The following is a 26,440-nucleotide window of genomic DNA, read 5'->3' on the forward strand; positions in this document are numbered from 1 at the left end:
AAGTGCTGCGTCCTCTGAGACAGAAGGATATCTCACCCCTACCCTCTAGCCCCCTCTTGGCTATAGGCTTTCCTCTTCCCTCACCTCCTCTTTCCCAAATCTGCTATTTCCAGGGGATCCAAATGTGAAGTTTGTGGCAAGAAGACATCCTCTTCCTTCTGCTTCTCCAGGAAGCTCTGCCTCTCCACAACCATCACCAAGCTGGCTTCCCACCTAGGGGTCACTGTCCTCCTTCTCCTCCTCATGGGCTGGGTTTTCCCCTGGACACCCCCATCCAGACAATAAAAGTGAGTTACCTCCTGGGTTTACTGAGCTTCCACATATACATGAGCTTCCCGAATAGTCAAGATCCTGAAACACCACAAGGTTTTTAAAGTCATTTTGTCTTAAATTTTCCTGTAAAGTATTTCTAAATTATCTATATTTATTTTTAGTTAAAAAAACTTTTTCATAAGTGGTTCTACTTTTTTGCAAATTGTATCTTGATAGTATTATAAATTTTAGGATATGTGTTACCATCATTTAATTATTATCAGTACTTCAGAAACTCTAGTAAAAATAGTCAGTTTTAATTTGATGAGTCAGCCCACTATTTCCTAAACAATGTATATAATTTTGTGAGCACTTCAGCCACCAGATACATCTGAAATAGCAAAACACTTGCCTCTGCCAATGGTTCTATGTACCACAGTTACAAAAGAAAGGTGAAACAAAGTTCCTTGTTGGCCTCAGTATATTTCAGTTGACTTCAAAAATCACAGCTCTGTCTCTCTCAGCATTCTATGATGGCCTAGAAGGTAGATATGATGTCATACCCAACCCTGTATCTGCAGCATCTCTCCTCTCTCAGGAATCAGCGTATGATAGATACCCAATAATATTAGGGTTTACTTCCTAAGAGGCAATAGGGTATAATGGTTAAAACCCTGCTCTCTAGAACCAGACTGCCTGGGTTTGAATCCCAGCTTCACATTTAATTAGCTGTATGACCTGGTCAAGCCTCTATACCTCTCCAGGGCCTCAGTTTCCTCATCTGTATATAGGGCATAAAAATGGCACCTACTTATTAAAGTTGTGTGAAAATTAAATTGAATAAGTATATGCAAAACACTTAGGGTCTTAACCATCTGAGGTGCTATCTAAGTGCTAGCCATGATTATTATTTACTCAGCAAATATTTATTGGCCCAGGTTATTATGGACTAAATGTTTGTGTCCTCCCAAAATGCATCAATCGAATCCCTAATCCCTAGCATGATGGTAATCGGAGGTGGGGTGTTGGGAGGTAAATTAGGTTTCGGTTACGTCATGAAGGTAGGATCCGCATGATGGGATAAGCGCCCTCATAAGAAGATGGAGAGAGATGGCTCTCTCTCCACACGCATGCACTTAAGCAAGGCCATGTGAGCACACAGTGAGAAGGTTGCCTTTTTCAAGCTAGGAAGACAACCCTCACCCAGAACCGGACCATGCTGGCACCCCGATCTCGGACTTCCAGCCGCCAGAAATGTGAGAAATAAATGTCTGTTGTTTAAGCCCCCCAGGCTGCAGTAATTTGTTATGGAAGCCTGAGCAGAATAAGGTTGGAGACCCAGCCCAGCTCACCGGGTGCCACTTCCTCAATCAACCCTGCGTTCCTCAACCCCAGTTTTCCATGCTCCCAAGTGGACCACTTCAACCTTCCAAGTGTCCACTTGGATCTCCTGCCCTTTGGCAGCTGAGGTGCTGGTATCCTTTGATCCATGATGGACTCTTGGCTCTCCTGGGGTGGCTCCCCGCCTGACCAGTCCTTCCAGCCTCCAACGCCACCCACGCTCCAGAAGATATGCAGAAGATAACCTCACACTGCCCAGGGCATCAACATTTGGACCGCCACTTTCTCTCTGTTCCCGCTCTCCTTGCACCTGCTGCTGGGCCAGACTCTCTTTCCCTTGTGTCGTTTCTCTAATTATACCTGTGTACTATCTATCTCCCCCACTAGACTGTAAGCTATTTTGCTGACATTGTATCCATTTCCTGTTGGGTTTTCTAAGTCCAACCCGATACTCCATTCATTCATTCACTCCTGGGACAACCACTGAGCTGCTCCCTATCCAACACTCTGATGGATGTTGTACATACAAATAATACGAAACTGTCCCCGCCCTCCAGAGCCATCCAGTTGAATGGAGCAACAAGTAACTGCAACCCAGCATGCTGCAGTAGGGAGGCGAGTGACCATGGAACAGGGATGGGACAAAGGAGAGAGGGGACAATCCTGTCCAAGGGGCTTGGCTTGGGAAAGTCTTCACAGAAAATGTACTTGAGTTAGGTCTTAATAATACGTATGAGTAGGCATTCCTGAGGCGGCAAAAGGAGCTGAGGCATCCCAGGCAGAGGGAAAAATATCCCCAAGAGCCAGAAAAGCAAAACAGCGAAGAATGTTCTCAGATCGGTTAGTAGGGTGAGCTGGCAGGAAGGAAGCCTGCGGTGCACCTATGAGCTCAGGGCTAGAGATGCCTTCTGACCTTAGGCTCTGCACACAGCAGGTGTGGCAGATGCCACCCCCTCCTGCTAACACACCCTTCCCCTTGCCTAGATGTGGCTGAACCATTACATAGTGAACATGTCCTCTGTGCCAGCCACCGAGATAAGTGCTCCCCACAGGCAGTACCTTGTTTAATTCTCACAAGGACCTTAAGAGGTGGATGGAAATTCTGTTTTCAGATGAAGAAACTCAGGCACCAAATGCCTACGTTAACTTTCCCGGGGCCACACTGGTAAGAAGCCGTGGAGGTGGGATTCCTACCCAGGTTGGTCTGATTACAAAATTCATACTTTCTGACACCCACTAAGCCTGGGTAGGTGCCCTGGGGCCCTTGGTATGTCCCCATCATAATGAAATGGAATTGCCTCTTTACTGATTTGTCTCCCTCTAGGATCCCATGACGGCAGAGACTTTGCTCTGTTGATCACTGTACCCCTAGCAGCTGCCACAGGGCCTGGCAGAGTATGGCATCAATAGGGCATGCTGAGAATGAATGAACACATGAATGAACAGGGCTTTGAACTCTGCCAATGTGCCCTCTCACCCTTCTCTGTCCCTGAAGTGAAGGTGTCCCTATTATCATCCTAAAGCCAAGATCTGAGTGCAAAACCCAAGTTCACTTCCACCCTCTGCCACTTTGGTCAAAGGGAGAAAAACTCCTACAGAACCAGCCTCTGAAGCTGCATGGACGGACCCCTCCTCCAAGTGCAAGGGCTTCTGCCACCGTCCTTGCTTTCTATCCTCGTCCCCATCTGTGCACAAAAGCGTTAACATCCTTTGAGAGGCCTGCTTACAGGATTGGCCCTTGAATGGTGTCAGGGAACTTGGATTTGAGGAATCTTCCACCATTCTCGGGACTGATTAGAGTTGCTCTCTGTCCCTAAACTCTTTACACAAATAATGCGGTTTAGGCTAAACATCTGCTTTCCTTCTGGGAGTCTGAACTTTTGGTACATGCTCCGCAGAGGATGCCAACATAATAAGTCCCCAGAAAAAATACCCTGGGTACTGAGTCTTTAATGAACTTCCCTGGCTGGCAACATTTCACACATGTGGTCTATTGGAATTAAGCATGTCCTGCGTAACTCTACTGAGAGGATAGCTAGATCTTCTATCTAGAGAAGATACTTGGAAGCTTGTGCCTGGTTTTCTCCGATTTCGATCGTGTACTCTTTCCATTTGCTGATTTTGCTTTGTGCTCTTTCACTGTAATAATCATAGAGGCAACTATGACTACATGCTAAGCCTGTGAGTCTTCCTAGTGAATCACTGAAACTGGAGGTGACCTTAAGTATCCCGAGACACAATCTCTCCCAGAAGCAGGACTGAGAAATACTTCCTGTCCAGTTCTGACCATTACCAGAGGAATTGCACACCCTGGGCCCACAGGAATGTAAAATTGTGCAACTGGCTGAGTGGGATGGAGGACACAAAGGTGAGTCTAAAGTAGGCGGTGGCTACTCAGCTCCTGAGCTCAGCAGCAAGTCACAGGCAGAGCTGGGCAGGGTTAACACCCACTGATACTAAACCCTCTCCCTCTGCTGACGGCAGGTGCCCCCAGATGGTAACACAGAACACTGCGGGGCAGGTTTCGGCCTTGTTCCAAAGCCCAAGAGAAGTGCTTTATATTCTCAGGTACAATGAGGATTCCTTTCAGAAAAATATGAAATAAAATGAGGAGATGTTTGTCTCACGTCTGTGAAACTGCAGGGAGGGTGGGACACAGCTCACCTTCACAGGACCCAATAGCAGTGGGCCGCTGCCCTTCCTGGATTTCTTTTCTGTAGCAAACCTTCTGACCTTCACAGCATGGGCTGCCAGCACCTGCCCTCAGAATAGGCTTGTACCAAGTTATGCTAAGGAGACCAGACACCTGGTAGCACAGATTTTTTAAGCCATTAAGCTGAGCAGGCAAAGGTGTGAAAGGAAGAAAACTAAAACTCGATGGCCACTACTTGCACAAAGGACTCCTGCTCTGGCTTACAAAGCTCCTCGGTTTCCAGGTTGACTATGATTCATGGTAACAGGCAAGAGGGAGAGGGCCAGTCACGACTCCAGGACTGTGGCCCGAAGGACTAAAGGGACCCCTTATCTTATGAAGGCAAGTCCACACTTGGCCCTGTCCCCAAGCAGCCCATCCCACTACCTGGTAATGCTGGCCTTCCTAGAAGTGGCGAAAAGGCGTGTCTTCGGTCCCCTGTTTACATGGAGCTGGGGGGCCTCACTGGCCTTTGTCTCCTCAGAACTCTCTCCCCACCTCTCCCCCATCTCAGAGGCTTCTCTTCCAGCCACCCCTCCCCACAGAATCCCTATGTCCCAGTTCCCAGCCCAGCCTGGGTCATCTCTACTTCCTCAGCCCTACTAAGCTCCTGTATACACAGGATGAGTGAGCTCACCTCTAGCCTCGTCCCCTCCCTCACTCTTGCTCTGCTCCTACACTTCCAAATGCCTCCAATCCCCTGGGTCTCTAAGTGAGGCCCCCAGACCAGCAGCAGCAGCACCACCTGGGAACTTGTTAGAGATGCAGATTCTCGGGCCCCCACCCCAGACTGACTGACTCAGAAACCAAACGCAGGGGGTCAGTAATGTGTGTCTTAACAAGCTTCTAGGTGATTCAGATACAGCCCAATGTGTGTGTGAACCACACACTTCCATTTGCTTATTCTAAGGCTGTCTTAATTTTCAAATGGAAGTAGTTTTCGTTTTCTAAATCCAGATGATTTCCCTGTTTCTCTTACTGCTCTAGAGACATTTGCCAGTAATACAAGATCCAAACAGCACAACCCAAGTTCAATAGAGTGGGCCTCTAAAGTGCCAACAGGTATTTTAAAAATTCAGGATTGATTTGTAACTGTCGAACATGAAGATGATTCTCCATATGGCTCTAGAGAAAAAACACTGCCATGCAGCTTGGGAAAGAACAAAAATGTACGAACTCACACCAAAATGTCCATCAGCCTACCCTCCTGTTGGGAGTACTTGAAAATAAAATCAAGAGTACCCTAATAAAAGATATCAACAATTTATTAATATGATTTGTAAAGTATATTCTTACATATTTTAATAAGTAGAATGGACAGATGTTAACCAACAAAATATCAAACAATATTTTCGTTCAAGTGTTTAAAATATCCACCATCGGGACTTCCCTGGTGGTCAGGTGGCTAAGACTCTACGCTCCCAAGGCAGGGGACCCGGGTTTGATCCCTGGTCAGGGAACTAGGACCCACATGCCACAACTAAGTGTTCTCATGCCACAACTAAAAGATCCTGCACGGAGCAATGAAGGTTCCGCGTGCCGCAACTAAGACCCTGTGCAGTCAAACAAACAAACAAACAAATAAATAATAAACTGTCCACCATCAGCATAAGCATATTTTTTGGTGTATTAACATTTGAGAGGTGCATGATTTTTTAGTGGGCATTAAATCAGCATATAGAATAGTAAGTCCCTGCCTACTTACTCCCCTTCACCTCCAAGAATCTATGTATTAATTCTTTTTTTTTTTAATTTAAAAAAATTTTTTTTATGTATTAATTCTTCACTCAAATCCTTTGGAACATCAGGTACTACATGTACTAGGCCCCAAGGCAAATAAAAAGATGAGCCAAAACCAAAATAAATTTTAAAAGAGCAAAGGGCTCAATTTACATTTTTAGTATTTTTCTAAACCATTGAAACTAGGGAATTTATTCAAAATTGATTTTCCTCTTCCTCTATCTAGTGTTCCCCTAGAAGGGGATTTAAAAAAAGGTCAGGAAAGAATGGCTTAATAAATAAGCTCATGAAAAAATGTTTAACATCATAAGGCATCAGAGGAGTGTGAATTAAAACTATTTCACACCAACTAGGATGGCTAAAATAAAAAAGACTGATGAGGATGTGGAGAAATTGAAACTCTCACACATTGCTGATGAGATAGTAAACTGGTGCACCTACTCTGGAAAAGTCTGGCAGTTTCTGAAAATGTTAAATATAGAGTTAGATATGTTTTTCACTTGTAGGTATGTACTCCAAAGAAATGAAAACATATGTCCACATAAAAACATGAATGTTCACAGCAGTATTATTCATGACAGGCAAAAAGTAGAAACAACCCAAATGTCCATCAACAGATGAACGGATAAACAAAATGTGATAAACACAATGGAACGTTATTTGGCAATAAAAAGAAGAAAGCTCTGATACATGCTGCAATGTAGATAAACCTTGAAAACATGCTAAATGAAAGAAGCCAGAAATACAGGACCACATATTGTATAATTCCATTTATAACAAATATCCAGAATAGGCAAATCTATAGACAGAACGTAGATTAGTGGTTACTTAAGGTGGGGGAAGTAGGGGATTAGAAGGTGCCAGCTAAGGGGTGGAAGGGCTTCATGAAGGGGTGGTGCTCTTTTTAGGGCAACAAAAAGGTCCTGAAATTGATTCTGGTGATGGTTGCACAACTCTGTGAATATACTCAAAATCAATGAATTGCACACTTTACAGGTGAATTGTACGGCACGTGACTTACATCTCAATAAAACTGTTTTTTAAAGAATGACCTAGAAGCTAGAAGAGAATTAAAAACAAACTCAGTTAAGTAAAATGTGTGAGGTACCTCAGATGTGTGGCTTCTTCTGTCTCCTTTGCATTGTAAATTTCTCCAAAATGAAGGTAAGACATTTTTATTATCATTTTACAGTTTACAAGCATTTTTATAAAAAAGGTCTTTTTGAGTCCTTACTATAATCTTAGAGGGAGATAATTATTTCCCTAATTTTACATTTAGGGACACGGTGGCTCCGAGTTTATGAGGTTTACTCCCGCTCAGTCAGCTGGTCAGGGTAAATATCAGTTCTTTTGCACCTGAATTCTGTGCCCTTTCTTCCACACTGTGTAGCATCTTGGGGTGCCTCGTAAATACCATCAGGTTGATATGCAGAGATGGTACTGCTGACCGGTCTCAGTAAGGAGAATGCCCATGACTTGCTTTTTCTGGGAGCTGGACTAGCTATGCTAATGCTACATTCAAGCCACGTATAGTCTAATTGATCACTCATCAGAGGTCTTGTGGTACCATGGAAAGAACCCTTTGCTGTTGATTCCTTTGCTCTTTTGGAATTTATTTCAGTTTGGGCTCATTTTTTATTTGCTTCAAAGCCTAGAGCAGCTAGTACCTGATGTTCCAAAAGATTTGAATGAAGACTTAATGAGGGCTTCCCTGGGGGTGCAGTGGTTAAGAATCCACATGCCAATGCAGGTGACACGGGTTCAATCCCTGGTCCGGGAAGATTCCCACATGCCGCGGAGCAATTAAGCCCATGTACCACAACTACTGAGCCTGTGCTCTAGAGCCCGCAAGCCACAACTACTGAGCCCACGTGCCACAACTATTGAAGCCTGCGCGCCTAGAGCCCGGGGCTCCGCAACAAGAGAAGCCATGACAATGAGAAGCCCGCGCACCGCAATGAAGAGTAGACCCCACTCACCGTAACTAGAGGAAGCCCGCGCAAAATACTGAGGACCCAACACAGCCATAAATAAATAAATAAGTTTATTTTTTAAAAAAAGAATTAATGAATACATAGTTTCTTGGAGGTGAAAGGGAGTTAGTAGGCAGGGATTTATTATTCTACATGGAAGGACCATATTCTAGAGTAGGAAGACCCAGGTTGGCTTCAGTCTTCTCGTCTGTAATATTATAAAAAAAGAAACACCTCTCTCAAAGTCATTGTAAAGATTTATTGAGAATATATATGAAAATGTCCAATTCAAAATGGGCACTCGACAAAAGTTCATTGATGCTGGATCAAATAGTCTAATACCTTGATACCTTAGGGAGACCAGTGGGTTTTTCTGGACATTCAGGATTCTGAACCTCAGATCTCAAGAATGAAGACCAACATCAAAAAGTGTTTATTCGATTTGCCAAACTGAAACAATGACTACCTAATTTTAAGGAAGAATTCATCATTAATTTTATTTCATGTTTAATATAAAATTGTGTTCTCTTGTACTTCCAGATTAATTTCTCAACATCTTAGTTTGCATGTGTGTGTGTGACTCCCAAACCTAATTATATATCGGAATCACCCAAGGTGTTATTAAACCTACAGATTCCAATGCAGGGAGTCTCACTCAGAGAAGGTCTGGAGTAGTTGGAGAGGTTCCATTTTTATTAAACTCCCCAAGTGATTCTCCAGGCATCACTGAATTACTGATAAATCCATTCACTGAACACTTTCTAGGAATTTTTTCTCCTGTGTGGACTACAAAATAGCATTTGTTCACCAAGTAAAACACTGAACTATATTGCTATTTCAGAAGAGAACATAGTGGAGGAGGGGAAACATTTTCTCTTTGCCTTACCATAATTAAAAAAAAATAATAATAACATTCTGAAATTCTGTGAATACAAGAATCTCCTGAAAAAGAAGAATTTTCTGCCAAATCTTGCCTATCTGAATTATCTTCATTCATCATTTCAAAGGGACTTTTCAATCAAAGGGAGCTCTAAGTTCCTTCCTACAAGGTGATAGCCTCATTCTAATGAAAGTCATAAGACAATAAAAGTCAAGGGTCTTAGAGAAAAAAGAATTTGGGAAGAATTTTAAGGATCTGCCACTATTCAGCTACTTATTAAATCTTCCCAATATCTCTGATCACTTATGTATTCTGAACCACATTCTTGATCTATAACAATGCCTTTGTTAGATCATGAATGAAACCATTTTTATTAGCTTGCCAATTCACATTTCTGTTCTCACTGAAAAGCATGTTCTCAAACCACAACCTGGATAATTTTGAGCAGATGCAAGCAGATTACTTTCAGTATTATGAAGCTTTCTATCAATTAGGAGTTTGGGATTAACAGATACACACTACTATCTACAAAATAAATAAACAACAAAGACCTACTGTACGGCACAGTGAACTGTATTCAATGTCTTGTAATAACCTATAATGGGAAAGAATCTTAAGAATATACATATGTGTGTAAGTGAATCATCACTTTGCTGTACACCTGAAATTAATGCATTGTAAATCAACTATACTTCAATTGAAACAACAACAACAAAGCTTTTCTAAATTATACAAACATTTTTACAACCAGAAATAATGTTCTTGGACCATTAGACTCACTTAACATTAAAGCAGTAACAAAATAGTTTGGAGTCTTTTAGAAAATTATTTCAAATCTTTCTGACTTCCTCCTATATATACGCCAAGCAACAACACTTTTTCTTAAGCTTTCTTTCAACTACTTTCAACAATGAGTTTGGATCAGTATTAAAAAACAAAAACAAAATGCTAAACTCAATGTAAACACGATCCCTAAAATAAAGCCAGTTAAAAGAAGCACAGAGGGCTTCCCTGGTGGCGCAGTGGTTGAGAATCTGCCTGCCAATGCAGGGGACACGGGTTCGAGCCCTGGTCTGGGAAGACCCCACATGCCGCAGAGCAACTGGGCCCGTGAGCCACAACTACTGAGCCCGCGCGTCTGGAGCCTGTGCTCCTCAACAAGAGAGGCCGCGATAGTGAGAGGCCCGCGCACCGCGATGAAGAGTGGCCCCTGCTCACCGCAACTAGAGAAAGCCCTCGCACAGAAACGAAGACCCAACACAGCCAAAAATAAATAAATAAATAAATAAAAATTAAAACAAAAAAGAAGCACAGAGATTTTACCAGTCATCTGCACCTAGTTAATTAGTGCAGTTTGAGCCCTGGGTAGTTCCATTCCTTTCCAACCAAACCAAAGAGGAAGCCCTCATAGTCTCAGGTTGTCTCCATTAAAAGAAAGCACATGCACTTTAAGAATGTGGAGTTAAAATGCCAAGTCCACCAGGCCAGTGACCCAGGAATTTCCAAACGTTTATTCATATTCTGAGGAGATGATTTTACTTTTACTTTACATTCCTGTTCAACCTTTTCTGTACCCTACAGAAAATGTCACTAACAGTATCTGGAAGCTCGGGGGCTGGGAAGAGCGGGGAATAGGGTATTCTTTAATGGGTACAGAGTTTCTGTTTGGGACGATGAAAAAGTTCTGGAAAAGGATAGTGGTGATGGTTGCACAACATTGTGACCGTACTTAACGCCACTGAATTGTACTCTTAAAAATGGTGGTTAGGACTCTGCGCTTTTATTACTGAGGGCCTGGGTTCAATCCCTGGTGGGGGAAATAAGATCTCGCAAGACGCCTAGAGGGGCAGGAAAAAAAAGAAAAAAAAGAAAAAAAATGGTTAAAATGACTAATTTTATGTTATGTGTATATTATCACAATAATAACGATGAAAGAATAAAAGTACCTAGAAACAAAAAACCCACAGGCTTAAGGAGCCTGCCACCTGGGGTGGAGGTGCTGTGACCCATAAACCTGTAGTGTGTTTGTCCTGGTCTGGCAAAACGAAGGTTCAAATGTAGTACTGGATGGACATGTAGGGAAATGTAAATCACTTCTTTAAACTGGACAAAAAACTTCACCCCAACATAACCCTCTGCCAGTGCTTCTCAAGCCATAATATGCAAAGGGTCCCCTGGGGACCTTGATTGAGCAGTCCTGGGTAGGTCTGAAGTCCTGTATTTTTAACAGGCCCCAGGTGATACCGCTGTTGCTGGACCGTGAACCTCACTCAAAGCCGCAAGGCCCCAGCGCGCTTGACGTAAAGACAGTCACCCTATCAATCTAACCCTTTAGAACCACGGTCCCCTCACCGGGAAACGCGGAGGGTTGATCATGTGTTTCAGAAGAATTGGCTAAGGACTTAACTTACCTACCAACCACAGTTTGTAAAAGTGCGCTGAGAAACTTGGATAGAAGGCCTGACTGAACGGAGCCTTCTAAGAGAACCACTCACCTCCGGGACTAGCAAGCAGCCGCAGCTGATAAGGATAATTGACAGCGGCAGTTTCGCAGAAAGCCCTCAAGCCGACTTCAAAACAGTCTTGAAAACACCCTTCTCAAGCTCGAAGAATGCCTGGAATTCAGTGGCCTTTATCCAACATAAAGATGTCCAACTCAGTTTTGACTGAGTTCCCTATAGAAGAACCTCACAATGTAGCCCCTGAAGACTGACAACACCCAGCATGTTGACAAGCTCGGCCCCTCCCTTACAAATGGGTCAGAAAGTGCAAAAAAAAAAAAAAAAAAAAACTTCTCCCAAACTCTGCCGAGCTGGGAGCACAGATCTCGGCTCCCGGGCTGCGTGGGCTGACAAGCATCTCCGGGGCTCTCAGGTGTGCGCACTTTTCAGGCTCCGCAGCTGAAACTCCGCCGGCAGCCCAGGCAGCGCCCACCTGCTCTCAACTAGCCAGCGTCTCCCTCGGCCCGCGTAAATCCAAGGCCCCAGATCCTGCCCGCTCCAGATACTGCAAACGCTGACTGCGCCAACAGAAACTCAGAGGCCCTTTTCATCTGGTTCAAGAGAAGCCCAACAGAAAGTGAAACAGCTCCCATCCCTTGGCGGAGAAGGCTCCAGGCCAGGTAGGAAAAAGAAGGTGGCTCCCAGTCACCTGTAGCTGCCCCAGCTGCGCGCCCAAACCCACTTCCAGATGAGTCCCCAAGAGAAACCCCGTGACGGTCATCCCGGAGGGGGATATGGGGAGGCAAAAGTCAGTTAAGCATCCCCAGAAAGGGAAAATAATCAATGCCCAATAAAGTTCAGCCCGAGTCCACAGGGGCATGGGGTGACAGAGCATTTACTCACGCTGCCCCCCACCCCCGCCCCCCATGACGGATCCAGGGCGCAAGCGCCCCGCCGCAGCCCGCAAAGCCCTCCCCCGCCAGAGTCGGGACCGGAGGGAGATATCCTGGGCGCTGCCGGAGCGCGGAGGCTGCGCCTGGGGCGGCTCTTCTCGGGCCTCGCGGAGGGCAGCGCCGGGACGCCCGCGGGCGCTCAGTGGCCGGCGAGGGACAGGGAGGAGGGTACTCGCCTGGAGGCGGGTGGCGGCCGCAGTCGGCGGCAGGGCGAAGGCGGCTCTGACGGGCGCCTGGGAGCCTCCGACGCGGCGCCGGCTGCTGGGCCGGTGTCCACTGCGCTCCCCGCGCGCGTCGCCGGCGGCGCCTCGCGGAGCCGGAGTGCTGGAGGCGGCCCAGGGAGTGGGCGGGCGCGAGTGGCCTCGGCCGCTGCTCCTGTGTATTATTGTGACTCAAGCTATTTCCTGTTTGGAGGTTTGGGAGAAAGAAAAAAAAAAAAAAATCCAGGGTGGGGGCAGGGTTATCGGGGCTGCGGTGAGCCAGAGAGCGGCGGCCTGGAGGGGACGAGGGTGGGCAGCGGCCGTCACCTGCTTCCTTCGAGCCCCCGAGGGTGCCTAGCGCGCGAGCCGGCGGAGAAATGCAGTTTATTGCAGCGCTACTTTGGGGTACTGGGAAGGACGGAGGGTGGCTCACACACGCCACCCAGCGTTGGGGTAGGGGCTGCGGCCGCAGGGACCGCTTGGTCACTCCAGCCCGCGCGCCCACTCCCCTGCCTCTTTCGTTCTCTGCAAAACTGCTGCTGAGCTTTCTTCTCCCCGTCCCCCACCCCCACCCCCACCCCACCAAGGGCGAGCGGAATTCGCTGTGCTGCCTTCTTTCTTCGTGACCTGGTCGGCTTTTCGATCCCTTCCAGGGGTGTGAGCTAGGAAGGGGTGAGCGTCGCTCCCCTTTCAAAAACTACGGGAGGATCGTTGTGGACCCTTGTGGGTGTTTGATTGGTGGTATTGACGGGGGGGGGGGTGCGGGGGGATGGGAAGGCAGGTTAATTATTTTGGTGGAAAGTTAACTTATATGATCAGCTTCCGTTCCCCTCCTCCACCAACCTCACCCTTAGCCGGATCACAGGGTCTGAGGCCCCAATCCGGAAATACCGGTTCCTCCCGCTGGGACAATAGGTGAGGGCGGGAGCGTTAACCCGAGGGCTGGCTTAGTCACCACGGGAATCTCTGCTCCGCTGGGAGGGCAGAATCCTCCTAGTGCCCAAGCGTGCAACTGGCAAGCAGGTGCCGCTTCCATTTAGTCTTGTTTAAAATCCTGGGAAGGTTATGGGGACTTATTGTTTAATGGGTGCAGAGTTTCCATTTGGGATGATGAAAAAGTTGTAGAGATGGATGGTGGTGTTGGTTGCACAACTATGTGAATGTACTTAATGCCTCTGAATAGTGTGCTTAAAAATGGATTGAATGGTCAATTTTATGTTGTGTATTTTACCACCAAAAAAAAAAAATCCTGGGAAGATCATACCCTCATTCATTCAAGACAGCTTTGTTTATGATTGCCAAGCCCCCCTTCCCTCTTCCCTTACACAAACGTTTGCCAGAAGTAATGGAATAAGTAAAACTAAAGTTCATTTAGTTTAGACTTTGGGGGGTACCTATCAACAAGTTATTCCAAGAAGTGAGTAGATTGAGCCTAGAGGACAGTACAATTTTTAAAAAGATGAACAGCAAGATGAATAAAGATGTAAATAGTGTCTTACTGCTTATCTAAGAAAGCAGGAACACATACATACATTTGCTTATGTATTTTTTAAATGGAAAGATAAATTATTAAATAAAATGGCTACTTATTTGGGAGAGATGGAACAAGGTGGAAGGTACAAGGATAGAAGCTAGACTTCTCTGCCTATATCTTATTTTGTAGATTTGACTTCGGAATGATGTAAATTTTACATAATTATGAAAAATTAAATCAAAAATTTAAAAAGCAAAATGCAACTAATGAATGTAGGTATCAAGTTGGTGACTTAACCATGTAAAGGGAAGTTATGTGAAGTGACTTTAAAACACAATTATTTGACTCTACATCCCTTAGGAATATACCCTAAGGATGAAGAGAATGTTAAAAAACAAAACATAAACTGCTTTTCAGTAATCATAATGTTATTAGTAATTTATGTTAGTGTTCTTAAGAATCAGTTTTTCAGAATAAAAGAGATAAATACAAAATCAAAGTTAAGCAATATTAAATTTGAATTGGAATTATCATTTAGAACTCATGATATACTTTACTTAAAAAATGTTTTTCCAAGGTCTTTTACTCAAAATGTCCACCAAACAGTGACCAACCTAGTAGGAATAAGCACTCTTAGATCCCAGATTGTAGTCTCTAAATAGCATTTTTCCCTAAAAGGAACTAGACCTACTTGGAGAAGTGATTTATTTTAGGTTAAAGGTAAGAAGTACCCAAAATAAGACTGGAGCATCTTGTCAATTCAGAAAGCAAGGAAGCTATCAAAAACTAATAGGTTCACATGAAATGGAAGCGGAAGCAACCCGTAGAAGCACCCACTGGCTAAAGTGGGATAAATTTGAGCATCAGTAAGGAAAATAACTGCAATGAATTGAGACATATCAAATATGTATATCTCCATGATTCACAAGGATACTTAAAAATGGGGTAAAAAAACCTGATTGGTTACCTTTGCAGATGCAGTAGAACTAATTCATTATTTTGAAAGCTGGTAAATTGCAAGAGAGAATTACACATTTTACCTGCCTCTTCTGGACTGTATCTAACACTTCATATGTACCACTGCAGATCTTCTTTGCCTCACCTGTCTCTTATTGCAGCCACTGCTGCAGCAGTAAGTTCTACGTGGGCTCTTTCCACCTTCATACAGAAACAACCCAAATAACCTCATCTCCTACCTTCCACCCCAGCACTTCCCTGTTAATGCCAGCGTGGGGACCCATGGAAACTATCTAAGTGCCTATGCATACACCACCCTGAAGGGTGGGTGAGTTAATGTTTCGTGGTCTAACCTAAGACCAGTGGGGGATAGAAGCTGATAAATAAATATTCCTTCCTTTTCTCCCAGGACGAACTGTCCTGAAACTCAGTCTATATCACTTCTCAGAAATCAAGGCACAAAGAATCAACCAATCAGGTGCTTGAAGTCGCAGCCTACCGGGCTTGAATTGGCTCTCTCTGTTTCCCCCACTCCTCACTTCTTTCCCTAGGACCATGCTTCCAGTAAAGCCCATGTCTCAAGAACTCTGCTTCCTGGGAAACCCAAGCTAAGACCCATACAAACTGTATCTCAGGGTAACTAAATAGTTGATGAGGAAATTATTCTAGCAAATAAGTAAGAATATCAGCATTTTCCAAAACCCTATAAAATAATGGATCAAGGCAATGGTCATCAATGGCCACTAATCTCATAGAAAAAATCACCAGACATTATGTGCAATATGATAGAAATACGCAACACTGCAAATGACACATTCTTGCCAAAAAAGAGCAAACCTGAATCTGATCATGCTTCTAGATCCAACTACCAGTTTAGAGGAACTACTGGAATAGAGGAATGTATTAACACTACTAGGGGGCATGATCAACAAAATCCAGAATGTGAGAAACTCAAAAAGACAAATGACCCGGTTTCCTCAAAAAGTAGCAAGGCATTAAAAATGATGGGGGAAGAAACGTATAGATTAAAAGACTTAAGTGATACCAATAAAATACAACATGTATTTCTTGTTTGGGTCCTGATTCAAAATGATGAGGTATTTGGGGAAACTTGATAGTCCCTAAGTTAGTAAAATTTTAGGGAAAATTTTTAAATATTTTAATCACACGCCACTGATTTAATCTAGTATACGGAGTTGGTGTTGCTACTACATGTGTTTGGGTGCCATATATATATATATATATATATATATATATATATATATATATATATATATACAGACACACACACATATACAGACACACACAAAATAAAACACCTGTTTAATTTCTTTCTGTATCTGAAATGAAATGCACATTTCAGAGAAGACTTGGATTCTGGATTTTCTTTGAATGCGTTCAGGTAGGAAGAAAGGGACTCTGGCTGGCACAGCTGGTAACTGACATTCTCTCTGTCCCACCCACTCTTTTCATTCTGGTTATGGGCTGTATGTATGCCTTTGTCTGTGCTTTCCTGTAATCGGCAAAACAGCATTTTCAGCATATTTGGTAATAAATATTTCCACTCTGAAGACTAAACATTGCAAAATCTGCTCTTAGAAATAAAAAGAGATACTTCCATGGACCACAGGGACAGTACTCTGAAAAATAGGACAAGAACTCTGGGTTCTGACTCAGAGCTCAGCAGAGGTTCCCTTCTCACCACTGACACCAAGTCAGTCCCACAGAAACCATCTTGCCTTCCCGGGAGACAAAGCCCTATTCTGCTGCCTCTCGTGACAGGGAGCTCTTGTGTTCTGTGTCCTGAGGTTCTGCAATCAATACTGTGCTTCACCTGCGGACTGGACAGACAGGATGGGGAAAGGGTCAAGTCACAGTCTAAAGTGGGGCACTTGCCTTGGTGAGATAGGTGTTTTCTTTATGGGCAATAGGTGCATTATCGAGCCCCAAAAAGAGCCTTGTTTCTAGTTTTGACTTTGCTACTTGCTGCCTGTGTGATCTTGAGTTTTGCACTTTTTTCCAGTTTTATTGAGAAATAATCATCATACATGACTGTATAAGTTTAAGGCGTACAGCATGATGGTTTCATTTACACATATTGGGAGATGATTACCACAATAGGTTCAGCTAAAATCCATTATCTTGGATATTGATATCCATCGTGAATATTGATACAATAAACGGAAAAGGGGAAAAAAAGTGTTCTCCTTGTGATGAGAAGTCTTAGGATTTACCCTTTTAACATCTTTTCTGTATATCATACAGCAGTGTTAGCTATAGTTAGCATGTTGTATATTACATCCCTAGTATTTATTTATGCTATAATATTTATCTTATAATATCTTATAATAATATAACTGGAAGTTACCTTTGGCCATCTTCCTCCAATTCCCTCTGCAATGCTCCACCCCCCAGGCTGCAAATTTATATTTAATTTCCTTGAGTCTCAACTTCAGTCTTTCACTCTTTGACCTGGCAATTCCATTTCTAGGTATCTAGGTATCTACCCCCCAAAACAAATATTTACACACGTATTGAAAGAAATATATTTAAGAATGCTTATTCCTCTGTGTTAGAATAGCAAAAAATTAAAATTAAATGCCACTAAGAGAATGGCTAGATAAACAATGGTACATCTGGATGATGTGCTAAATGTATTTTGGTGCCTTTCAGGGTAGTTTTTTGTATGAACTAATCAGAGGTTTGCTTTGGTTCCAAAATGAGTATTCAATTCATTAAAGTTACAGATCCCAAACCCTAGTTCTTCTTTAGGCTTTAATTTTACACATTTTTATTATTCTATTTTGTAAGTCTAGCTTTTATTTTCACCTACAAAATTTTATTATGTTATATTTGATACATACAAAATAATATAAGTACCATCTATGTAAGCTTGGGAGCATATAATAAAATGAATACAGGGATCCACCACACTATTAATCAATAGAACATTACCTGGACTTCCCTGGTGGTGCAGTGGTTAAGAATCTGCCTGCCAATGCAGGGGACACGGGTTCAAGCCCTGGTCCGGGAAGATCCCACATGCCACGGAGCAACTAAGCCTGTGAGCCACAACTACTGAACCTGCACTCTAGAGCCTGTGAGCCGCAACTACTGAGCCTGTGCTCTAGAGCCCACGAGCCACAACTACTGAACCCATGTGCCACAACTACTGAAACCCGTGCACCTAGAGCCCGTGCTCCACAACAAGAGAAGCCACCACAATGAGAAGCCCGCACACTGCAACAAAGAGTAGCTCCCACTCTACGCAACTAGAGAAAGCCCATGCACAGCAACAAAGACCCAATGCAGCCAAAAAATTTTAAAAAAAGAGATAGAACATTACCAGTGCTTTTGATTATGCCACATGCTTGCAAATCCTACTCGCCCCCCCATCCATTTCAAGGTAATCACTATCCTAATTTATGCATTCATGAAAAATTTTTTTTTTACCAAGACATGTACATCTTCCTAAACAATATGTTGTTTGGATTTGCTAGTTTTTGAGCTTTATAAGAATAGAGTCACACTGTATGTAGTCTTCTGCAACCAGCTGTTTTTTACTGCAAGTTATATTTCTAAGATTTATTCAGCTTCTTGAGTATAGCTATATTTCATCCAATTTTATTCCTGTATAATATTCCATTTCTATATTTGATTTTAAGTTTTCCTTTGCATAAAAGGATGCCCACCCTCTAGGCAGATGATTACTTTCTTAGTGAACTTTAAGGAAAAGATTTCAGACCATTTCAGACCATCAGAATTTGCAGGCAAGAAGAGTGACTCTTCTTTTCACTCATCAAGGAAATACATGTATCATCCCCTGTCTTTGGGGATAAATACATATATCATCCCATACTTTGCCTAAGTATGTCAGAGATGCATAGCTACCAGAAAATGCATCTGGGTGGAACTCACTAAACATCATTTATACTTATGCCAGTCACTCCAGAATTTCAAGAAGGGGTAGCTTTCTAGCCCACATCCCTAGGCTACTAATTCTTCCTTCTACTGATAGAAATGTGCACCTTCCACCCACTTGAGAAGGTTTTATATTTCTTTGGCTCTTACAATTTGTAAATGTCTTCTCTTCCTAATTCTTAAGACCTTGGGACTTAATGAATCCTGCTTCTTTCCATATACCTCTCAACTTAGAACCACACAACTCTAGCAGATATTAAAATGACAGCCAGTGAAAGTGGTAAAAGTTGTTGAATCTAGTGGAGCGTATGTGTGTGTTTCCTATACTAGTCTTTCCACTATTTTGTATGTTTGATTTTTTTCCTGTATAAAAATTGAGGGAGGGGGATTGAATTGAATTCTGATGTCTTTCTTGGCTTTGTCTGATTTGGGGGTCACAACTTTTTAAGCTGTTTCTGCTGACCGACTCTGAGGAGCGCTCTCCATCAGTTAAAAGCAGTGAGCTAATCTATATGAACCAATATGCGAAGTTCTTCAAGACACGTTGCTAAAAAAAAAAAAAAGGGCAAGTCACAGAACAATACATATGGTATGAACCTGTTTTTGCAATAAATACATGCATATCTTTATGCAAATGAGTAGAAAAAGGGCTGGAAGAATGCTCTGCATCTTGGCAACGGTGGTTAACTGGAAAAGTGAGTGGGAGAAGCTGTGATTTAGGGGGAGAGGTGAATGGTGGTGAAGACAGACCTGAATTTTGGGGGTACTGTTTTGAATTTAATTAAAAGCAAAAGTAAAATGAATGCATGGGGTGGCCTAGAAGACCTGCCAGCCATCTTCCGACTGACACTTGCAGTGATCCTAGGGGGATGGAGCACAGCTGTCTTGAGGGGGACTTGGTGGGAGGTCATGGTCATGGGGCTCTAGTGCTCTCTGAAGATTGAATAAGGCCAGCTGCAGCTCCGAGAAACAGGCCATGATTGCATGGGTCAAAGGACTGCTAAGTGCTCTTTCAACAGTCCTTACCCTGGCCTCATCCCCAGACACACCTGAGAGCAGGGTTGCTCCTGGGCCAAGGCCCTCCTCCATGGGGCCACAGCAGGCAGCAGCCCCACCTTCCCCCTGGGCAAAGGCAGGAATGGGGCAGGTAAACACCCCATGTGTGGCTGCCGGTCACAGTGTTGAGAAGCAAGTCAAGAGCCATGCTCAGCAATCACTGGGTTGAAGATTACTTTGATCTCCTTTAACACCCTTTGTAGTCACTCTACTTTGACATGACATCTTAAGTCATCCAATTTATGATTCTCTGTTTAGAGCCAGGAGGTACCTCTAGATTCATAGTTCCTATGGCCAAAGCTTTGGAAGTTTTTCTAAGAAAATATCAGTTCAAGTAAGTGGCACACTGCCTGCTTTATGACATTCAACAATGTTAATTATTTGGACTTCGACAAACAGCTCATAAAAATATAGTACTTTGTCCTGATTACTTGTTAGTCCAAAGATCACTGTAGTTTGTTAAGCTTCTGGTGAATATTAATTTTAAATATGCATGAAAAGCATACTTTCCCTGGTGCTGGAATTTCCAGGGAGATATAAATATATATAGCTATGGATAAATTCATTGAACAACTTAGTAGAACAACAAGGATGTGATTATTTATAGTATCTCGTATAAAAATCATTTTTCTCACTATGATGCTCAAAAAGCTCAAAACAATAAACTAATAGTTTTGTAATAATTACAACTGGTATTTACATGTATAGATCAATCATAGAAGTTAGAGGCTGAGATACAGTTGAATTGCACCTGTGCTTATTATGCATCGGGTAATAGTAGGGGTATTAGGGACATGACCAAAATTATGGGCTCACATTTTAATGAGTATTTATTTGGCATAGAATGCCTGTGACACTAAACTGATGTTATATAAGCATGTTAATTGATTGAGGGATTCTTCTGCTTAAGTCAATAGCCACAATTTAAAAGCACAACAAAAACCCGGGGCAGGTGAGGGTGTGTTGACCCTGCTACATTGCTATTACCTTTGTAAACCGCTCCAGCTGTTTTAAAAAGTATTTTCAGAAAACACATAAAGGTTTTTTTTTTAAAAAGAGGTTTCTTTTTTTTTTTAAAAAAATTTGGCCACCCACTGGGTGTCAGTCTTTTTTTATTATTTATTTATTTTTATTTATCGCTGTGTTGGGTCTTCGTTTCTGTGCGAGGGCTTTCTCTAGTTGCCGCAAGCGGGGGCCACTCTTCATCGCGGTGCGCGGGCCTCTCACTATCGCGGCCTCTCTTGTTGCGGAGCACAGGCTCCAGACGCGCAGGCTCAGTAATTGTGGCTCACGGGCCCAGCCGCTCCGCAGCATGTGGGATCTTCCCAGACCAGGGCTCGAACCCGTGTCCCCTGCATCGGCAGGCAGATTCTCAACCACTGCGCCACCAGGGAAGCCCACGCATAAAGATTTGTAAAAATATCATTGACCCTGTGATTTTACACTGGGACCCCTATCTTAAGCCAATAGTACAAATGCAGAGAAAACTATATGCACAAAACTTTTCATCAACATATTATTCATAAGAGCAAAAAATGAAAACAACAGAAATATCCAATAATTATGGGAAAGTAGGGTAAATTAAGGGATATCCACTAAAAGGAACACTATGTGGGTATATGTATATTAAGTATGAAGAGTATGTAGCAATATTTATTCAGCCAACAAATATTTATTGAGCCAGCTTTACTATACTGTGCTAAGCACAAGTGATACAGTGATGAACAAAAAAATGGAGAAAGTGTTGTCCTCATGGAGCTTGTGGATAACACTTACAATATAATATTCAGTGTAAATGACTGACTACAAAATTCACATACTAGGAGTACCCCAACGCAAAAATGAAATGCATAGGCAAAAGGACAGAAACAAAATAAACCAAAATACAAACTTTGTGGTGTTTTGGGAGATAGTAATGGCACAGATGATATTCCCCCTTCTTCATCATTTTACAGACTGTACTGAGTATTTTTTTTATTTCAAATATTGTGAGATACATAGAAACATCAAGAGCTACTTTTGTTAGCTGAAAAAAACCCCAGAATAATAAGTAGTATGGATAGAATAGCTGCAGCTCTGCATGCAGATGAACAGGGATTGAAAACAATTGTGCAAAAAGGAAAAGTATCAGGAAGAGCAATGGGATCTCAGCTAACTCATTTTTCTTTTTAACAAGTGCATGTTAATCTGTTGCTTCAAGTCTTGTAACAATGTGTACTTTAAAAAGAGACTTGGAGGGATATCTTCCTTTGCCAGTCCAGGAACTCTAGAGAGAGGCACGCGGTACAGGAAAAAGAGCATTGGGTAATGGAGTCCCCCAGACCCGGGCATGCATCCCAGTGTGGTGACTTTCCAGTTGAGTGACTGAGGTAAGCTCACTGGATTTACCTGAACCTGTCTTCCCTTTTAAAAATAAGGCTAATATTACCTGCTTCATAGATTGTTAGTGTTAGAATTTATGTGTCTACATACACAGAGGAAAAACTCTAGAAGAACATTGTATCAGGATTATAATTGGCTATAGATAGCAGAATCTCAACCACAGTGGCCAAATAAGATAGGCCTTTATTTTGTTTCACATCACGAAATATCTGGAGGCAAACAATTCCGTTTTTGTTTGTTTGTTTGTTTGTTTTTGTACAGCAATTCTAAGATTAAAGCAGGGGACAAGAAAAACCCAACAACACAGGGGACAAGGTTTTTCCATTCTTTCTGCTCTGACATCTTTGCCTGTGTTTTTTGGGTTTTTTAAAATAAATTTATTTATTTACTTATATATTTTTGGCTGCATTGGGTCTTCGTTGCTGTGCGCGGGCTTTCTCTAGCTGCGGCGGGGGCTACTCTTTGTTGCGGTGCAGCGGGCTTCTCATAGCGGTGGCTTCTCTTGTTGCAGAGCATGGGCTCTAGATGCGCGGGCTTCAGTAGTTGTGGCTCGTGGGCTCTAGAGCACAAGCTCAGTAGTTGTGGCGCACGGGCTTAGTTGCTCCGCGGCATGTGGGATCTTCCTGGACCAGGGGTCGAACCCATGTCCACTACATTGGCAGGCAGATTCTCAACCACTGTGCCAGCAAGGAAGCCCTTTGCCTGTGGTTTTGATCTTCATGGGTCCAAGACGGTTCCTCCACCTTCAGGCATCTAGTGTATAGTGTAGGCAAAAGCCTGCACCAGCTGAGTCTGCCTATGAGCTTTCCTGTAAGCTTTTGTGCTTACATAAGCCAAACGTAGCTCCTAAGGCTATTCCTAGTTCCGCACTCACACATACTCATACACACTTACTCTAGCCTCTCAACTCTGCAGATACCGCTTACACCTGGCACAGTGACACATAATATGTGCTCAATAATGTGTTGAGGGACTTCCCTCGTGGTGCAGTGGTTAAGAATCCACCTGCCAATGCAGGTGACACGGGTTCAATCCCTGGTCCTGGAAGATCCCACATGCCGTGGAGCAACTAAGCCCGTGTGCCACAACTACTGAGCCTGCACGCTAGAGCCCGCGAGTCACAACTACTGAAGCCCGCGCACCTAGAGCCCGTGCTCTGCAACAAGAGAAGCCACTGCCATGAGAAGCCCACGCACCGCAATGAAGAGGAGCCCCCGCTCGCCGCAACTAGAGAAGGCCCGTGCACAGCAACAAAGACCCAACGCAGCCAAAAATAAAAAATAATGTGTTGAGTTGAAAAATTAAAGTCTCCTCATCAAGGTATGATTCCTTATTGAATAATAAGTCAAAAGTAAAATATTAATTTCTTGACTTGATATGAGTAAAGGCTCCTGTCAAGAAAGTTCTATATGTTCCTTCACTAGGAAATACCCACAGTGAGGAAAAAATGAAAAGCTACTCACCTGGCTCCCAAGCCATCCTATGACCCACATTGTCCAGGTTGCTTTGCGTTGGGCTAGCTAATCTGAAACCCAGGAGACAGAAACCAGAGGCTGTCCAGCGTGTGGCCTGTTTGGAGAGCATGGTCCACGAGCACGCCCAGGGATGGAGCAGCCCCAGGTGCCACGTGAACCTTCCAGGAGAAGAAATATGTCCTGAGTGCAGGTCTGGCAACTGTTAGGCAGCCATGTCTGCGAGAAAGTATATTGAGAACTGAAGAGTGACTAAAATGAGCTGACTTCATTATCCTTACCTATGGTTCCCAAGGCAACAAGGCGACAACCCCCTTAGGATCTTAGGTAATAAGATCCTTTCAAACACACTTGGGAGATATCAGTTGTCTGTTGCCTGCACCTGCCTAGTGGGATATGATTCATTGGGTTTCTGCCTTCTGGTGAGCCAGAAGAAAGCGCCCTGCAAAAGTCTATCAGTTCTTACTTGTGTGTTTTCAGGTCCCACTGATATATACCAAATAGCCCCCAACAAAAGACCTCCTGTTACAGACACATCCGCAGTGTGTAGAAGGATGTGGTGTTGAGTAATTCCTTCCTGCCCAGACCCAGATTGTTGATTCATAGCATCCTAGCTACTCATAAGATTGGTTCAAGCAATTGCTTGCTTTCAGAATTACACAGAGAAAGGGTATATAAATCTACAATCCCTTAGCCACAATTCTGAAATTTCAGAGTTTTGTCTCTGAAACCAAAGGTTCGGTGCTCAAACTAATCTGGCAGCAAAATCTGACCTGAACTGTTGATGTAAGTCTGTTTATGATCCTTATTTATTCTACCTAGTACAAATAATCATACGAAATGTATGGGAAATATATCGATGGGTTTAAATAATTCCAGACTCTGCTGGAAGTATCACGTAATGCTATGTAGTATATGCACCACATTTCTGAAAAAAAATTCTGAATTCCAAAACATATGGCCCAAGAGTTTCAGATAAAGGATTATGAACTTGTAAAATTAAACCCCAGGGAGATGTGTAGTTAGTGATAGGTTATTCAACACATCACATTGTACTTGCAGCTTCTTTATAAACTGTAGAGTCTCTGCTTTCCCTGCCCAAACACACAATATATGTAACCCTAACTATTGCACGCTGTATCAGCCCTGTAGAAAATTTTGCAAACTCATTATACACACCCCCAAATTCTTTTTTTTTTTTTTTTTTTGATGTGGACCATTTATAAAGTCTTTATTGAATTTGTTACAATGTTGCTTCTGTTTTATGATTTGGTTTCTTGGCCCCAAGACAGGTGGGAATCTTAGCTCCCAGACCAGGGATTGAATCTGTACCCCATTCATTGGAAGGTGAAGTCTTAACCACTGGACCTCCAAGGAAGTCCCTACATACCCCCAAATTCTTACACTGTGAATTTTCACTAACTCGGCCTCTGTTAACAAGGATTGCTCCTCCTTACAGGCAAAACAACTCCATTTCCTCTTACTGCTTTTCATATCAATAAGAAAACAAGCACCCACCTTGGGCAAACATATTTAAGTTTCTATGCAAGTTTCCAAAGAAAGCAAATTTGAAGGGCAACTCAAAGGAGGACAACATGTTCAATTTCTTTTGTGTATCCCTTAATTTTCTTTATGTGACTGTGGCACAAGGCTTGGTGTTGCGACTCCTGTATGATATTAGCACAGCAAGTTAATCTTTCAAATATCCAGCTAAGTCAGAAATCATGATTTGGCTCTTTCATTGAACAGGAAGAATCGGATGCAGAATGCAGAACATATGAAGGTTTCATGGATGACAAATTATTAGGTTAGCTGAACAGATTAAGGTCTAAAGGTATTTCTGGTGACCACGTAGAGGAGATATAGGCATGTCCCTGTTTTCCTCTGTACCTAGAAAAATGGAATGTACTCAATAATGTATGATTAATTGCTCCTGCCCAGGGGAAACTTGTACCAACAAGCTAAAGGACATTCCAAAGGAAACTCATGACTCCTCAATCATATCTGATGGAAGAAAGTTCTATAACTCAAAAAGGAAACTCAGTAAACTTCACAGCCTCATGAATTGTGTTCACAACCACCATATGCTCTTTGATGCAGGATCCCAGGAAAAATATGAAGATCCTCTTCATGATTAAAGCGCTTGTGCTTGGCACCGAATTGTCTGTCTCTTCATGGATCGTGGTTGACATCTCTGCTAAATGCATTACTTCCAGGAGAAAAGTGACTCCCAAGTCCCTTCTTCTTTGTGCTCTGGAGGTGGGGTTTTAGCTACACCAAACCTTATTATATCAACTCTCACCTGGGCTATTGATGTCGTCTTAACTGTTTCCAGGGTGTGGAACACACTAACCTAAGCTGTGCACAAAGCTTGTTCTCATTTCGCTGAGGCTGCTACTCAGATGCTAGTGTATTAGAGAAGTCTCCAACTACTCTAGCAAAAAGAGCTCCATCCAAGACAGTTCTGGAAATGGTTGGTGGTTATAGTTGTGAAACCTCACAACTCATATTGAGACTTGAACCCATGGGCTGGGACTTGAACCCATTGTCTTTTATTTATTTATTTATTTTTAAATTTATTTATTTATTTATTTTTGGCTGCATTGGGTCTTCGTTGCTGTGCGCGGGCTTTCTCTAGTTGCAGCGAGCAGGGGCTACTCTTCATTGCGGTGCGCGGGCTTCTCATAGCGGTGGCTTCTCTTGTTG

General features: G+C 43.1%; 1 protein-coding gene and 1 long non-coding RNA gene across 8 annotated transcripts in view; one reads left to right on the forward strand and one right to left on the reverse strand.

The window, feature by feature from the left end:
* Nucleotides 1–12,797, reverse strand: part of TJP2 (tight junction protein 2) — a 133,778-nt gene extending 120,981 nt beyond the window's left edge. For 2 of the 4 annotated variants that reach the window (XM_082470869.1, XM_082470870.1), the window contains exon 1: nt 12,449–12,797. The gene's annotated coding sequence lies outside the window, so the exon portion shown is untranslated. The remainder of the gene's footprint in view (nt 1–12,448) is intronic. The other 2 variants (XM_082470873.1, XM_082470872.1) reach the window with 2 other exon arrangements.
* LOC309664984 overlaps nt 11,576–26,440 on the forward strand; it is a 152,702-nt gene continuing 137,837 nt past the window's right edge. For 3 of the 4 annotated variants that reach the window (XR_014266115.1, XR_014266116.1, XR_014266117.1), the window contains exon 1: nt 11,576–11,999. This is a non-coding gene — a long non-coding RNA (uncharacterized lncRNA). The remainder of the gene's footprint in view (nt 12,000–26,440) is intronic. The other variant, XR_014266118.1, reaches the window with a different exon arrangement.

This window comes from Balaenoptera physalus (genome assembly GCF_965194825.1).
Source record: "Balaenoptera physalus genome assembly, chromosome: 7".
In the NCBI taxonomy this organism is placed as follows: domain Eukaryota; kingdom Metazoa; phylum Chordata; class Mammalia; order Artiodactyla; family Balaenopteridae; genus Balaenoptera; species Balaenoptera physalus.